Source organism: Manacus candei, unplaced genomic scaffold (assembly GCF_025592945.1).
Source record: "Manacus candei isolate 608988 ecotype Guabito, Panama unplaced genomic scaffold, ASM2559294v1 h1tg000050l, whole genome shotgun sequence".
NCBI classification, from domain to species: Eukaryota; Metazoa; Chordata; class Aves; order Passeriformes; family Pipridae; genus Manacus; species Manacus candei.
Window position 1 is genome coordinate 32,562,655 of NW_026138098.1, and position 15,736 is coordinate 32,578,390.

Consider the following 15,736-nt stretch of genomic DNA (forward strand, 5'->3'; position numbering starts at 1 on the left):
CAATTATGCATTTTCTGCTTTCTTAGCAGCACCTGGCATTCTGTGGAGTCAGGCCTTTATCAGGCACTAAAAAAATAGTTTTTCCACTTTTCTCCTATTCTCACAACTTGCTCTTCTTTCGTTCCTGTATGAGACTTCGGCCGTGAATAATAGGGAGAAAGAATAATTATTCTTAGTGATGTTTGCAACATGAGGTGTCCTGTTTGCAAGCTGGGGTCCTGACAGGTGACACTGATTTGTGATATAAATTGTGTTAGTGCTGAATTGAACCATTTGGCCTGAAGTAAGATTTAATGGCTTACAGTTTTTCAGTTGTTTCTTTTCTTGCAGGGAAATGCAGCCACCCTAATCTGATCATGTGCTGCCCTTCTGATTTCAGCTAAAGCACTTGTATGATCAGGAACTTGTGAAGGTAAGATCTACAGTTACTGGTTTCCACCTTAGTTGAGATCATTAAACTGTTTTGTCAATGCACAGGCATTGCATCTTATTGCTCTTGGGTTGTGGGATATGTAGGGATCAAATATAAGCATATTATATCAAATATAACTATGAGTATAAATGAAACCAAAGAACTTAAGAATGAATCTCTTTGTCAGCACTGCTAAGAAAAGGAGGTAAATAGTAGCCCACACTGACACAACTTGTTCTTGGTCAACTCCTTTGCCTTCCTTCTAAGGAGAAAAATTAAACTTTGTTACAGGACAAGCGGGGACAGTGGTTTTAGTAAAAATTTCAATATCCCTTAAAAGATTCCCCAAAATCAACAGTGACTGGGAATATTAATGAAATAACTACAGCTCGATACAATTTTAGCAGTAAATGACCCATCTGGCAAGTCTGTAGGGTGGAAGAACAGACTAGTTGTGAGTGTGGCTGATGAGAAAATATGTCCAGAGAAATGAAACCTGAAGGTGGTGGAATGTTTAGGTGGGGAGAGAATGCCCAAAATGGATTTTGGAAACAGAACGGTCTCGTGTGTTCCACCTGTCCATATTGGATAGAACAAAAAGTTACAAAGTCAGATTTTGGCAAGAAAGATGCAAAGTAGGAGTTGAGAACTTCCCAGCAGTAAGACAGCCCAAGAACAGGGTGCCTGGGAGAGTGTGGACTCAAGGCTAGATAAAAACCTGCCATAAGGACATCCCTTCTAATTCAGTGTTGGTGGTAAGAAACATGCTGCCTTCTAGTACAACAGAAAGCACAGATTTAGGAGTCTTTCTTATTTGTTTATAAGCAAATTTGATGATTATTTATACTCTATGGAGTAAGATGACTGTGAAAGGGGAATTGAAGCAGTCCACAACTTTGTCTCTGTCTTGAAAAGAAAATGTTTATGAACCTGCTCTGCTTTAAACAAATCCCTGAAACAAATTAATGTTTTGAAGTGGTCTCTGCTTAAAAACAGCAGATGACAAAATAATTCTATCAAGCTATTGTCATTGCTTGTCTGGGTGTTTTTCCCTGTTTCATAAGAACAAAGCAATTCACAGATAAAAGGATTCCTCAAATAGGCTATTTTTCTACTTTTTATTCCTGCAACTAGGACATTACTAATATACACAGTAAGGTCTTTGTGGTTCTATTTGCTCTCTTAACCTTAATATTACCAGTATGTTGTCCTTTATTCAAAATTTAGTTTAAAGAAAGGCAGGTAATACTTGAGCTTATCACATATCCTGGTTTAGACAAACTTGCATATAAGGTGACTCTCTTATCTGATTTCTAGGCATGATCAGTTTGCATCAGGTTGTAAGTAGATAAGAAAGCCAGCATTTTTTTGTACAGTTACTGATTTTAGGCTGCCCAGTGCATGTAATGAGTTACTTGACTGAGAGGGCAGTATAAAAATAGCAGTGTTAGTACCTACTGTCTGCCTACCTCAGCTCTTGCATTTTCCCAGATAAGTGCTTGTTTATCCCACACAGGGGTGCTTCACTACTTTAGGGATAGTTTGGAAATGGCAAGCAAGCCAGTGTATCACTGTGACCCAGACTGACAGAAAATACTGGAAGGCTGATAAGGAGAGAGAGGAGAGTATTTTTACCACTTCTGTTGTTGACAAATATAATTTCTAACATTACCACTGTGGGAATGTGACCTGAAACTTGTTGGGAGATGATGTCAGGGAAATGGGCTGTGCTTTGACCTCATCCAGAGCTGTCTGGGTACAGTCAGTTGTTTTCTAAGCTCTTTAGCAGAGGCAGTGTGACATTTCTGCTTTCTCTGGTGCTTGTGCTTTAATTTGTCTTTTCACTCAAACGTTAAACTTTACCTCAGCTATTTCATGATCTGATGCCCACAAGCAGTGCAAGCTGGGGCACAGTTGCCCGTTGTGGGTACCTGGAGGTGATCAAGGTGAGGAGTTACCTCAGCAGCCTTGCAGGTGCCCCAGAGCACAGAGGTTCCATTCTGTGGGGAGCATTTCTCTTCAGGGCCAGTGGATTTGTTCAGTGAGTTTAAGCCTCTTTATGGTTGCAGGAAGTGTCAGCTGGGAGTGTTTTGATCTGTTTATACCTATTGGAAGTAAAAATCTATTCCTCTGTCACATACAAGAAGACAAGTGGGTATAAGATGATGATGTATGTTGGTGGGAAACTTGAGTTTGTTTAAAGTAGGACCTGTCTATCTGCTTTATCTCCCCCATCTAAAACACTTGGCAAATGGGTTGTACTATCTGCCAGACATGACCACATTAAGTCTATTTGTTTTATGAACACTTGATGCAATTTTAAGATTCTAAGAAAATGTCTCCAAAAAGATATCATATGAAAATCGATAGTTCTTTTCTATGTCATCTTGTTTATGAGGTAGAAGCAGAAAAGAGGGTTCACTGGAGCAGGGCTAAGATCAATAGCTCTGTGAATTTTAATTGGGCCTTCTTTAACTACTGAGTGCTGTCTGCTTTTAACCCTGTAAGAGTAAAACACAAGACCCTTTAGAAACTAGTGCCTTTGCCACCCTCTGTTCCCATTGGAACCACTTGTGGACTATCTTCAACAGAAAGTGGAGAAGGAAATTGAAGAGTGACTTGATTCTTACTACTGTAATATAATATAATTTAAAATAACCTTTCTGTCATTTTTGTTTCCTATTTAAGCTTGATTAGTATATTCCTCTTTTCACTGTCACTTTATCTTTGTACAGTCCTTGTTTCTGCTTTGTGTGAGTTTCTCCTGTATTTTTTTCCTCTGTTTTACATGTGCACACTTGGTGTTACCTTACTTTACAATATAGTTCTCATGTATGCAATGAGTTAATAAGATCACCTTGTTCAAGGACTCTCTATGGAATGTGCAGATGATAAGAAAAACATTTATATCAGTATTTCCCCATAAAGAAACAGTTTTCTCTTTTCTAACTTACATTTATCCTTCTTTTACTCTGCGATTGTAAATGGCAGAATGACCAAAATGAGAGTTTTTGTGTTTCCTTTTTCAACCCCTCATATCAAAAAAGTCTTATGAAATGCTCTTAATAACATTCCCCATGTCCTTTTGGTTCCATCCTCTCTAAATTTGCAGAGATGAATAAGTCTCTGTTTCCTCCAGAAGCCTCGCTGGGATTTTTGCTACTGTGGTTTCTCCTTCATGATCTCTGTGTTTAAAGTCCAATATAATGAAATGTGTATATTGCCCTACACTTCTTTCAAATCCTATTCTCCTTGCTGTCATCATATGGGTGGGAATGGGAGGGGGACCCTTGGCAGCATATAAAACTTCTCCTTCAAGGACACTGGCTCTGAAGTGGTGATGGGATCATCAGAGTGGGATTCTTTTTCATGTTGTTTTATGGGGTTGGTTGTGAGGTGCTGTTTGGGCTGTTTGGGGTTACTTTTAAGAAGAAATGCTGAACACCGTTTTGTTCTTTAGTTTTTAAAAATCCATGGTTTCAGGTCACATCCCCACAGTGGTAATATTAGAAATTGTATTTGTCAACAATAGAAAAGGTAGAAATACTCTCCCCTTCCCTCCTTATCAACCCTCCAGCATTTTCTGTCAGTCTGGGTCACAGTGATACACTGACTTGAGTGGTACTTTTCCCAGTGTATGGGAGACTGCTCCAAAAAGGAGAGGATCCATTTTGTAACAAATGAGGACAGATTGCCGTTAAAGAGAGTGTTTTATGACTACGTGAAATATCTTTCTTATTTGCATTGAATACACAACTGGTGACATTGTATCATGGCCAGGCTTCGCGAACGAAGATTTGGGAAGGGCTCTACCCATGTTTGTTGCAAGTGCTTTGGTGGCTAAAAAGGCCAATATGAGACAGGCATGTCCAGTTGCAAAAGGCACAGCAGAAAGACTCCTTAGATGGTGTATTCTGCAAGGCACGATTCTTTCTGCGTTGTCTTTTCTCCTCAAGGGTGACCCTGCTGCGTTCTCAAAGGCATCAGCTGCGTTATAGATGGTGTGTCTCCAGGCCTCCCGATTGGAGACCAGAGTAGACCAGTTATGGTGATCAATATGACCAAGGCTGAGATGTTGTTTCAGGGAGTCCTTGTATCTTTTCTTCGGGGCTCCTCTCATGCAGCAGATGCTGGCAAGTTCACCATAGAGCAGGATCTTAGGGAGGCGGTGGTTGGTCCTTCATCCTGGAGACGTGCCCTGCCCATCGCAGCTGTGTTCTCAGCAACATGGCCTCTATACTTGTGACTGCTGCTTGTTCTAGAACAGATGTATTGGTCACATAATCTGACCAGTGGATGTTCAGGATTGTACAGAGGCAGCGTTGATGGAAGCGTTCCAGGAGACGCAGGTGGTGGCGGTAGATGACCCATGATTCAGAACCGTATAAGAGAGTGGACAGCACTATGGCTCTGTAAACACTGATCTTGGTACTTTTCTTCAGGTGTTTATTTTGCCAAACTCTTTTATGAAGCTTTTCGAAAGCACCAGATGCCTTTATGCCTTTACTAAAAGGCACAATACAGAATTTACAGCCTGGGAGGGGAAGGGGACATGTCATGGCTCCTGTTTCCTATCCTTCTCCAGAAGGTGCTGTACAATTGGTAGAGGTTTGATGATGAAACAAATGGACTTGGAGACTTCAAAAACATAGTGCAGCTCATTGTAACAGCTTTGCAAGTCATGATCAAAAACATCTGTGATGCCATTGTTGAGACATTTTACAGCTCAAGTAGCCCTTTTATCCTCCAGCCACCCATGCCAGCCATCACATATCCCTTTCTTTGGAAACTGGGGCAAATCAGTTTGTTTTTGCTGGTTAAGCTGCTTTGCCAATGAGTTGGAGCCTGGATACAGCTCTGGTTCAGGATGCTTGGATTCAGCTACTGGGCCTGAATTTATGGGAGCGTACATAGAAAAAAAATACAACCAAATTACAGATAATCCAGTTCAGAATTGTATTGGTGCAAACTGAACCATCCTTAGGCTGTGGTAACTGTAGAAGTCCATGACTTATTTTTACTGTGTGTGTTGTTTTTTTGTTGTTTTTGTTTTGTTTTGTTTTGTTTTTTCCCTCGTTTTGTTTTGGTTTTTTTGTTTGTTTGCTTTTGTTTTGTTTTATTTTGTTTTTTTTTCCTTCTTCTCTCTGGACCAGAGCTGGCTTGGGTCTGGTTCTGTGTGCAGGGCCAGAGGGGTTCAGGGCTGTGTTCACCTGGGCTGTACTTGACTGTACAGCCAGGTTTTGAGTATTGTCTGTAAAGTGCAGTTGTGATTTCAGGGCTTATGTCCAGATTTTTCATGGAAAAATGAGAATTGTACAATCACAATGGCTTCCCTAAAATAGTTGGGTGCGGGAAGAATAGGAGCATGCTATAGGAAAGCTGCTGTAGGGAAAGGACATTGTTGGTTTCCTCAGCAATTACTAAGGTCTGGAACATGTGTTCAGTCCTACTTTTCGTTCTTAATTATAATTTTACCGAGACAGTTAGAGTACATTCTAAAAACTTTGTCCACTGACAGTTCTTCAAAATACACATGAAGTGATTTACTTTTTATGTTTCCATCAGATCGCTTTGCAACTCTTATCTGATCTTCCATTCACTATGAGTTCAAGACTATTTTTGGCATTACTGCTTTTCAATTCAAGGCGTCTCATTGACTCCACAATTCACGTTATTTCTCACTGGATGTATTTATCAAGTTTCAGGCCAGAGGCTCTCAGAGTTATAAGCCTCTTAAAGGGGAAAAGTGCTGACAGAGCCTTAAATTGTGGTATGGCAAATGTTACACTATAATTACCTTTATCTATCACCAAACCCCCTTTCAGAGGCCTGGCTGTGTGCCGTGGGCCTCTTGATGGAATGCTCCATTACACTGAGATTTTTCATGGGGAAAAACTCTAAAGCAAACCATGATAAAGTACTTTTTTAAGAGTAGACGTAGTGGCAGTGACAGGGTGGTGAGAAGAAGAGAGATGATGGTGACTTGCAGGAGGAAATATTCTGCGGCATTAGTGGTAGATCTGTATTAGAAAGAGGACAAAAATGATTTTTTTCCCTACTTCTGTGTGTCAGCCACATTACTACTTGTCTTCCAGATCCTTTGATGAGTCAACATTTAGCATAAGCTGTGAAATTTAAGCAAATAGTCTGTGTATTTTTACTATGCATGGGAGTATTGGACAAAGATGTACAAGCTGGCAGACACCGGGCTGGCTGCGGGGTGGGAAGCTATATAACCCTGTCACTGTCACGGTGCTGCTGCTCTTGGGCTAATGCACCTGGCAAAAGAGGGCTCGGGAGCTTTGGCAGGAGGCTGTGCTGAGGCTGCTTTGCTGACTCCATGACTGCTCTGCAGTTCATACACTGTGTCGTGTCCTTGGCTCTACTCATTTGATCACCCCGTCAGCTGGCCCGTGCTCTGGGAACTCCGGGCTTGGGCCATCAGCTTCATTCCTTAGAACACAGGAAAGAGAAAGGAAGCCCTGAATTGGAAAAGATGCAGGGAAAGGTGAAATTCAGTCCAAGAACAATGGGGTAAATGCTTTTGTAATACAGAGCTTTCAGGTGCAGGAAGAGAGGCCCAGTGCCAGAGCAGGTTTATGTTGGATCACAGACGGAATCATCTCAAGGGCTGGAATATAACAACACCTGTGCTGGGTGTCTGGGGTTTACATTAATTCTGAAGAACTATTAGTCATTTAAAACACAAACAAAAGGAAGACTTAAGAACAACACTGAAAAGCTATTTGGGAGCTCTGTGTGTGTGTTTTATATATACACAGACAGGCTTTTTGATTAAGTAAAATATTTGTATTTACTTGCTACTTGTCTTCACTGTCTTAAGTGACTTTTGTAGGGTTGCTGTCTGCTATTTAACTGCTAAGGCCATGGTGCATCTATTACTGTAATGTAGCCATGACTGATGTCCTCCAAGGTGTATGGGAGCATTTCCTGTGCAGGTGTTGTGTAAATGGATGGAGAAGGGAAAGAAGAATTTGTACATTGGAGAATATTAACATTTTGGGTGCAGGTGGCTACTGAGGTAAATTAGATTCCCCTAGACAGCTAAAGGGAAATGGCTTTCTGTTCTTGGGTCACAAGAGCTAGTTTAGAGTATCAAATTGATTCATTTCTATTTGAGCATCTTTACGTTTCTGGGGGAAGGGAGGGTGCGGGTGAACAGGGGAGATTTTGCAGTCAAATTTTTTGGCAGAAAGAAAAGGAATTGAAGGAACTTGAAATACAACACGAAACAGGTGTTCTGGCTTAGGGTGCTTCCTCTGTGAGTTACAACAGGTTACCTTGAGGAGAGCTGCTGGGGGGTGTTGGTGACTGGGTTTGCCCTCAGGTGCTCTCTGCTTTCTGCCGCCAGCAGAAACAGGCAGTTTGTCTTCAGTAGGATCCCATGTGTTTAAGGAGAAGAACAAACAAAAGAGCCCCAAACTTTCAGTTTTGACGTTCTGCATGTTGAATCTGCTGCAGCTGGAGTTTGAAATGGGGATGGCATCTTGAACTGCCCTCATCCATATTGAACACAGGCACTCTGGTCTTTCTCCTGGAAGAAGGGGAAAGTTTAAGGGGTAGCATCTTGTGATTTGCACATCCTGTAGTGTGGTTGGTTTGAAAGATAACCTTATCAAATTTCTGCAGCAATCAAGTAGTGGTTATGTGCTAAAACTCATAAATTATAGTTCTGTTGGTTTAACCTTCAAGCATCTGTAGCAATTCTACAAGAACTTAACTATTGCACCTCAAACAAATTAAGTTTAGCCATCTACAGACCTAGGCTTGAAGATACATGTTGTGAACTGTTCTGGTTCTGTGAATATTAATAGATTAGAATGGTGAATTTTCTGTTTTACGTATTAATTTGTTTTTAATGAGTGTAACATTTATTTATCTCAAAATATTAGTGATTGTTCTTTGAAGGTGACTGGATTTTTTCAGGGAAGATTGGAATAAACCAAGTCTTCAAAAAGCATTTGTGCTCTGGGAGGGGGAACCCCAGGCACTCTTTTGAATTTCTTTTTTCTTTTTTTTGCCTCCTGTTTTTTGTTTAGTTTTGGGTTCTCTGTACATAATGAATGGAAGTTCTGTCAGCATTTGTTGATTTTTCACATTCATTCACATTCAAGTGACAAAAGACCATCTTGTTCCCCACTTTGTAACTTTGGTTGTATCATTAACTAATTTTTACACAGAAGCTGCAGTTCACAAAAACAGTGTGTAGTGTGGAATCTTAAACTGATCTGTAGCCCAGACTGGCTTGTGTTTAATGAAGTAACTAAAGCTTTTCCATACCAAAATCTAGGATTTTGCTCTTAAAGAAGCGGGAGCCGCTGTGTGCATGAGGATGTACTCGTGAGCGCGGTGCACAGCTGCTGTTGCACAGGATGGATTTTCTGGGAAAAGTTGCAGAGAGATGGCTTTGCCATCATGTCATTAGTGGTGAGCGCCTGGCCCTGTGCTGGGGAACAGGACTCTGGCTGCAGGGCATTTCTCCAGGGTCATCAGTTCTGGGTTGCTCAGAGGATCACGTCTACATACTGTTTTAAAAATTATTTTCAAATACAGCATCACATAAACATTGATTTGCCCACAGTTCTTGCCTTCTGCTCTTCAGGACGAATTTGGAAATGGATTTTCCTTGACATGAGTAAATAATATCAATATGAGCACATTCTATATTTTATTATACCTCTGTAGTCTTTAGAAGAAACAATAGGGGATGTGCCTTGGTTTGTTCGTATGAACCTAAAATGGGAGTTTCAGTAGACCTTACCCTGCTGCTTTAGGCCTTTCTTCTGTTAATAAAATGAGATGTTAACTTTTATTTCAGGCATATCAACTGGAAAATGTTATTTAAAAAGCTGTGTCTAAAAAGACTAATTTTTCATCTGTAGATCTTGTAGAAACTTGAAAAGAATTTTTTTTCCTTAAAGCACTTGGTTGTGTTTTAATATTGCTTTATTGTTTGTTTGAAATGCTGTATATTTCTAAACATGAATACACTGTGCAAACGTAAGAAACATTTGGTATATTTTAAGTGCAGGAAACTTTTGACTGATCTTTATCTAATGTGAATTACCAAGGCAAGTGGGATCTGTCGGGTACATCTGTCGCTTTTAAAAACAGACATACTAGGAGTTGTATCCGACGGCTTGGAATGCTCTGGAAGGTGTTGGTGTCCTTGAACACATTGCAGGTGTTTGTCCTAGAGAAGCTGGTCCGAGTGTAGGGAGGTTCAAATGACATTTTCCTGCGTTAGGGAGTCTCTCTGTGCTGCAGGCTGTGGCTGAGAGTGACAGAACACCAAGGGCTGAACTGCAGCTCTGACACTGAGCAATCATCAGAGAAAAAGGCCAAAGAAGTTTCTCACACTTCTTACTTGATAAAATAATGCAACTGTTCAAATATGATTCCCTCCGCTCCTCCCAGGATGCAGACTTGTATATTTCTAACTTCACTTTCTATATGATGCAGTAGGCATCTTATTTTCCCTTTTTATGTGGGGGAAAATGCAAGGAATCCACTGACTTTGTATCGTTTGGCCTTACACAGTTTCTTCCGCAGAGCTCTGGGAGTTGATATGGAGATTAGGGCTTGCTAGGAATTAACCAAGTATCTATTTGTTGAGGGAATATAGTTGTTTTTCTTTGCACTCAAACTCCAAATCCATTTATAATAAGAATGAGGATATACTTAGCTCTGTTTACATGTATTAGCTGGTTTACTCTCGATAGGCATTAAAAAATGATAACATCACTGTTATAATTCTAAAAAGGCTTTAGTCTCTCAACAGGGCAAACATCAAACAAAAGACGTATTAATAAGAGCTAAATTTTGGGAACCTTCCACAAGCATTTATATTTAAAATATTTATTTGTGGCAAGGTGGAGGTGTTTGGAATGACCAAAAAAGGTAGTTTTTACTTTGAACCTCGAATAAGTTATTGTGGTTCTGTATCTGTGTTGTCCACTTTCATGTGTTTTTACTGACTTATTTGTAGCTGACATCTTAGTTTATGGTTTGGTTTGTGTGCTTTTTTGGTATTTTGGGGAGGCAGGAGGTGGGTGTTTTTTAAATTTAATACCTTTGACTTACTACTTTAAGAAAAACATTTGTAGAATAATCCCTGTGTTCTTTTAATCTTTGTTATCCATTTATCATGTCTATAGTGGTTTGTTATATATAATTTGTTGAGGTGCATATGTGAAATGAGCAGGAGAGACTACCATCAGAAAAAAATTTGAAAAGTAAGGTAAAGGTAAGGGTAAAACCAGCTCTCTAGGCTGCATCAACCATAAGGATGACTGGTAGACACAAACCTTCAGAAACAGAAAAAAGAGGAGGAGAGGAGGTAGCAGAAAGGGAAGGGAAGGAATGTTGAAATGACCTGTGTTTGTTCAGTGATCAGGCTGACTGCTTTTTGTTCTAGGAATGATGCTGGCAGCTCTGGCTTTGGAGGTTATGGACGATACTGGGAGGAGGCAGTTTGGCAATCCAGACAATCCTGCAGGAGCAGTTTGACCCACACCCTTCTCCACCTTCCCTCTTGAAGTGTGTTATGCTGGTTATCATTAGAGCTGTCAAAGCAGAATTTGTACTTAATCCTAATTAGAAGTCCTATTAGCAAAGAACCTCCATGTTCGTGGAGAGATTAAAGTACAGTTTGACAATTGCTGCTATTCCTGGATGTTCTATGTGTTGTGGGGGCTGACTTTGGCCTGTGTAGGTGACACAGCTGACACCAGCTGAAGCTGTACCTGTGCCATGTGTTTAAGAATTCAGTGTGGGGTGACTGCAGTGCTCTGCTGGCACAGATCGATAGAGCTACTTGACTTTTCCATCTCTATTTGTGATCAGTAGGATGTTACTTGTGATGTTTTGATTTTGGCAAATCATCAGCCACTAATTCTGCTATTTCCTACCCTTTAAAACCAGTTGTTGTGTTAATCAAACAGCAGTGACTTGGAGCAGAATTATACTAATATGGGTTCCTTCCAGAAGCATGAGATGGTTTAAACTGAAATGTTTATATAGTTAGTAAAACAAAGGGCTTTTGTTTCATCCAAGTGTTGTACATCCCTGCTTTAGAGAAGACAACTGCAATGCTATTTTTGTCCTGGGTGGGCTTTTCTGGTTGATTTAGGGGATTTGTTTGAGTCCAATCATAAAAAACGGTAACAACTTCTCAGGAAAGAGAAGGTGGCAAAGCAGCTAAAAGAACTGAATTGAAAAGTGTTTGTTCAGTAAAGCTGGAGGGAAAAAAGCAGGAGAACAGCAGCTGTGAAATGCTCTGGTCACTGAGGGCTAAATAAGTAAATTCCAGCAGTCTGGGTTTTGAATGCCATGTCTGAAATTCAGCTGTTGGGGCAGAGAGGGACCTGTGGGTTCCCAAGCAAAGCTGGTGGGGAACGTTGCAGGGTTTGAGCAGGGTGTTGGCCTCTGCCTATGCAAGGGGAAAGGCAGGATTTGAGTCCCTGCAGCTCTGCTATCCTCACCTTTATGGCAATTTCACCACCGGGGCTCATTACAGAGAGAGGATTGCCTGCTCTGGTGGGAATGTTACTGTCCTGGGCCTTGGCATAAAATTATGGGCATCTGTACTTTGAGGTTGCTTGGGGTTTTTTGCCACTCTGGTGTTCTGTGTGTTATTTTAGTTTGGGGTTTTGTCTCTTCCCTGTTACTTTGGGGTCTGCAGGCACGGCACAGTGGTTGTTTCCTTACAGCTGTTGTCAAGTGCCTTGGGCAGCTCCTTGCTTCAGAGCGAGGCCCATATCCCTGTTAAACTTGAAGAGGTCTCCTGCAGTGGTTTTGCCTAAAGAAGCTGAGAATAGAGTATTCTGCTCTCTGGTGCAGCTGAGAGACCCTGTGGAGCAGACAGGATGGCAGGTGCTGGAGTCCTGGGAAGGGAGTAACTGCAGTAGCCAGGACTGGCACCAACCTGGAGAAGATGGTAACCGAGGGATCCTGGCATCTCCAGCAACTCCTCCTGCACTGCTTCCTAGGGGTTATTTCTAAAGTTGCAGTAGTGAAATAAGAGGCAAAATATGCCCTGAAACTTGCTCTGTAGGTGAATGAAACCTGGAACAGAGAAAGTACATTTTGAAGGTTGACATAAACTAACAAACAAGAATATGAAAGGCTTTCGTGCTTAAGCAAGGTGGTTGATTGTGGGGTTTGTTTGTTTGTTTTTGTTTTGTTTGGTTGGTTTTTTTGTGATGGCTGTTGGTGTTTGGTTTTTGTTGTTGTTGTTTTGTTTGGTTTGGGTTTTGGTTTGGTTTTTGTTTGTTGGTTTGGCCTTTTCTTTGTTTGTTTCAAGTGTTCATTTGACATTGGGTGTGTTGCACTAGAGCTACCAGAAAGGCCAAGGCATGAAACACCTCATTCTTCTCAGCTTCTTCGTGTCCTTAGGCTGCATACATCTCAAACCCTGTCTGATGGGAGAGGTGTGCAGATTTAGGCAAAGAACCAATAGATGTGGCAGTCTGGATAAAAAAGTGAACTTGGAATGTATTGCTGAGTTCAGTAAGGTTATGAGAACATTTTAAATAATGGCTAAATGTACTCTTGCAAAATCAGTCATCGCTTTTAGCGTATTTGTTCTTAATCATCTTCAGCAGTGCAGCAAATGCTAAAAGAGTTTCATATTATAGGTGTAAGGAAAATGGAGACAATCAGGTGCCTGGAGTGGTACTTACATCCAGCAGGCAGTAAATATATTGTAGAGTTGGATTTAGACAAGTAGAAGCATGGGTTGTATCAGTATGTTAATGGCTTTTATGCATATAAACTGAAACTCCTATACTTAAAAAAAAAAACCAGTAAAGTGGATGGACACTATCTGTACTGCTAAATGCAATTCTTAGTGTTCAGATTTTGCTGTTGATGGGGGCCTTTATTTGACTTACTACTTTAAGAAAAACATTTGTAGAATAATCCCTGTGTTCTTTTAATCTTTGTTATCCATTTATCATGTCTATAGTGGTTTGTTATACTAATTTGTTGAGGTGCATATGTGAAATGAGCAGGAGAGACTACCATCAGAAAAAAATTTGAAAAGTAAGGTAAAGGTAAGGGTAAAACCAGCTCTCTGGGCTGCATCAACCATAAGGATGACTGGTAGACACAAACCTTCAGAAACAGAAAAAAGAGGAGGAGAGGAGGTAGCAGAAAGGGAAGGGAAGAAATAGAGGAACAATTTAATACAACAGTTTAACACAACACTGCATTTCATCCCTTGTCAAGGAATCCCCGTAACACCAGGTTGCTAGAATGGGCACTGTCTCATAGCTGGGGCAGCAACTGCAGTTTTCCCTGCACATCACTTCCATGTGTATGTATTATTAAGGAGGACAAATCCTGGAATGGGCTTTGAACTCCTGTCAGCAAATAAGTGAGCACAGAAGTACTGTGTGTGTGAAATTCCATGCCTTGAATTAGTCTTCTATTTGGAGAGCTCTGAGGAGAGATGAAGGAAAGCAGCAGAGAACAGATGGATTACCAGAATTCAGAAAGGCAGAAATGAAAAGCAGGATCAGAGGTTTACAAGAAGCAAAAGACCTTCAAAGATCACACCACAGAAATGTTAATGATGCTGTTTGGAAGGCCCGGGGGATGCAGCTGAAAGTTTCATAACACAGACTGTAGTAGGGAAGGAGGGCAATGCTTAACAGGCCTGATTTTCCATTCCACTTGGGAGGAAGCACCTGCCTGTTTTAATCAGGTCTCAACACTTAACAAAGCCATGGAGAATGATTTGTCTTTGGTTACAAGGTCTAAGCTCTTTTCTCCTCTCCTACAGTCCCCCCAGCGTGGAGAGCTGTGACCTACTGGGCAGCTGCTTCTTTCACGGGAGCTGTTAGGCTGCTGATGGGAGAGCAGTGTCAGCAGGGACAGCTCATTGCTCCTCTTATTCACCTACTCTAGGTTTTGCTATCCCAAGTATAGTTTTTGCATTCTTCTGCCTTTTAATTCCATGCTCTCAATGTTGTATTCTGACATCACTTTTTTTTTCCCCTTGTGTGTGTGTGCATAGAAAAGCTTTGGAGTCCAACAGCTGTAAATACGTGTTGAACCCAGGGAATACCTCTTGCAGGATGTGGTTTTTCCACACTTCTTTTTTAGGTGCAGCTGTTTGATTAAAGATTATGCAAGCAATTAGAATAACAAAGGCTCCATCCTTTGTGGTATATTTAGTAAAGTTATTTATTAAATTGTTTCAAATTGAGAAGTTTCCTGGGCTCACTGGATCTTTGTTTCTGCTTTCATTCTTGGATTGGTGTTTGGAGGAGGCTTCTGAGGCGCAGAGGGCAGTTTAGTACCCAGTTAAAACTCCCCTGATTTTTCTTTTTAGTAGGCTGGGCCAAGGGAAGCTCTCCTGGCTTTATTTTTGTTTTAGTTTTTTAATAACTCTGCAGTGGAGTGATAGTTAATGCTGAAAGTTGATATATTTCATATATATCTAATGTTGTTCAAGGGATTTATTTAAAAGTCAGAATAAACATTCTACTGAACTGCAAAGAGACTTACAGAAGTAGTTTTGTTTATATACAGACTCCAGCTGGAACTGCAAACATAAGCAATAGTTTAATATCTTGCAGGCCATCTGGGAATGGGATTTGTTTAAGAGGAAGGCACAGCACCATAGATCACACATTATGTATTTCTCTCCATATTGAACATCTTTGCAAATATTCTTATAGTATCTTGTCCGTGCCTCCTGCAGAGAGAAACAGCTGCAGTCCTAAAGTGACCATTTGCTCACCATTTTTGAGGCACTTCTTTCTGTCTATTTTTCTGTCTATTTTTCTCTTATTTTCCTCCTGAGAAGGTGGAAGCCTAATGGAGGCTTTTAGAAAAGCTGACAGACAGCCTCTTGCAGTCCTTTCTGTCAATGGTTTTGTCCTATTTCTCCCCTCTCTAAAGCTGAAAAGTACCACAGTTAAGTTGTGAAGTATGATAGCATTACTGGTATAGATATTGCATTTATTTCCATATAGGCATAAGAATACACGTCGTAATTCATTATGACTTTTCTTATCTATTAAACAGTGTTGAGTGAATGCAGTCACTGCCTCTCAAATGCTCAATGTGGTTGGATTTTACTCAGTCTTCTTGATGTAGTGTGGTACAGTGAGTTGACACTTGCAAAACCGATTTAAAATCCTTCTTCCTAGATCTTAAAACAACTGATGAAATACTGCGAACTGGGTTAACTGTTTTTTCAGTATATATCTGCTGAGGGGCAAAAAGTTAATTTCTGTTATCTAGATCTATTTAGGAATTTGAAAAAAAAATCTGAGCTCGTGACTTTAAAAT

The 15,736-nt window shown here is 40.6% G+C and overlaps 1 long non-coding RNA gene across 9 annotated transcripts in view; it reads left to right on the plus strand.

Annotated features, from left to right (window-relative positions):
* The window catches only part of LOC127476888 (uncharacterized), a 554,098-nt gene that overhangs the window by 294,614 nt on the left and 243,748 nt on the right, over nucleotides 1–15,736 (plus strand). For all 9 annotated transcript variants that reach the window (XR_007906755.1, XR_007906754.1, XR_007906757.1 and 6 more), the window contains one exon: nucleotides 331–412. This is a non-coding gene — a long non-coding RNA (uncharacterized LOC127476888). The remainder of the gene's footprint in view (nucleotides 1–330; nucleotides 413–15,736) is intronic.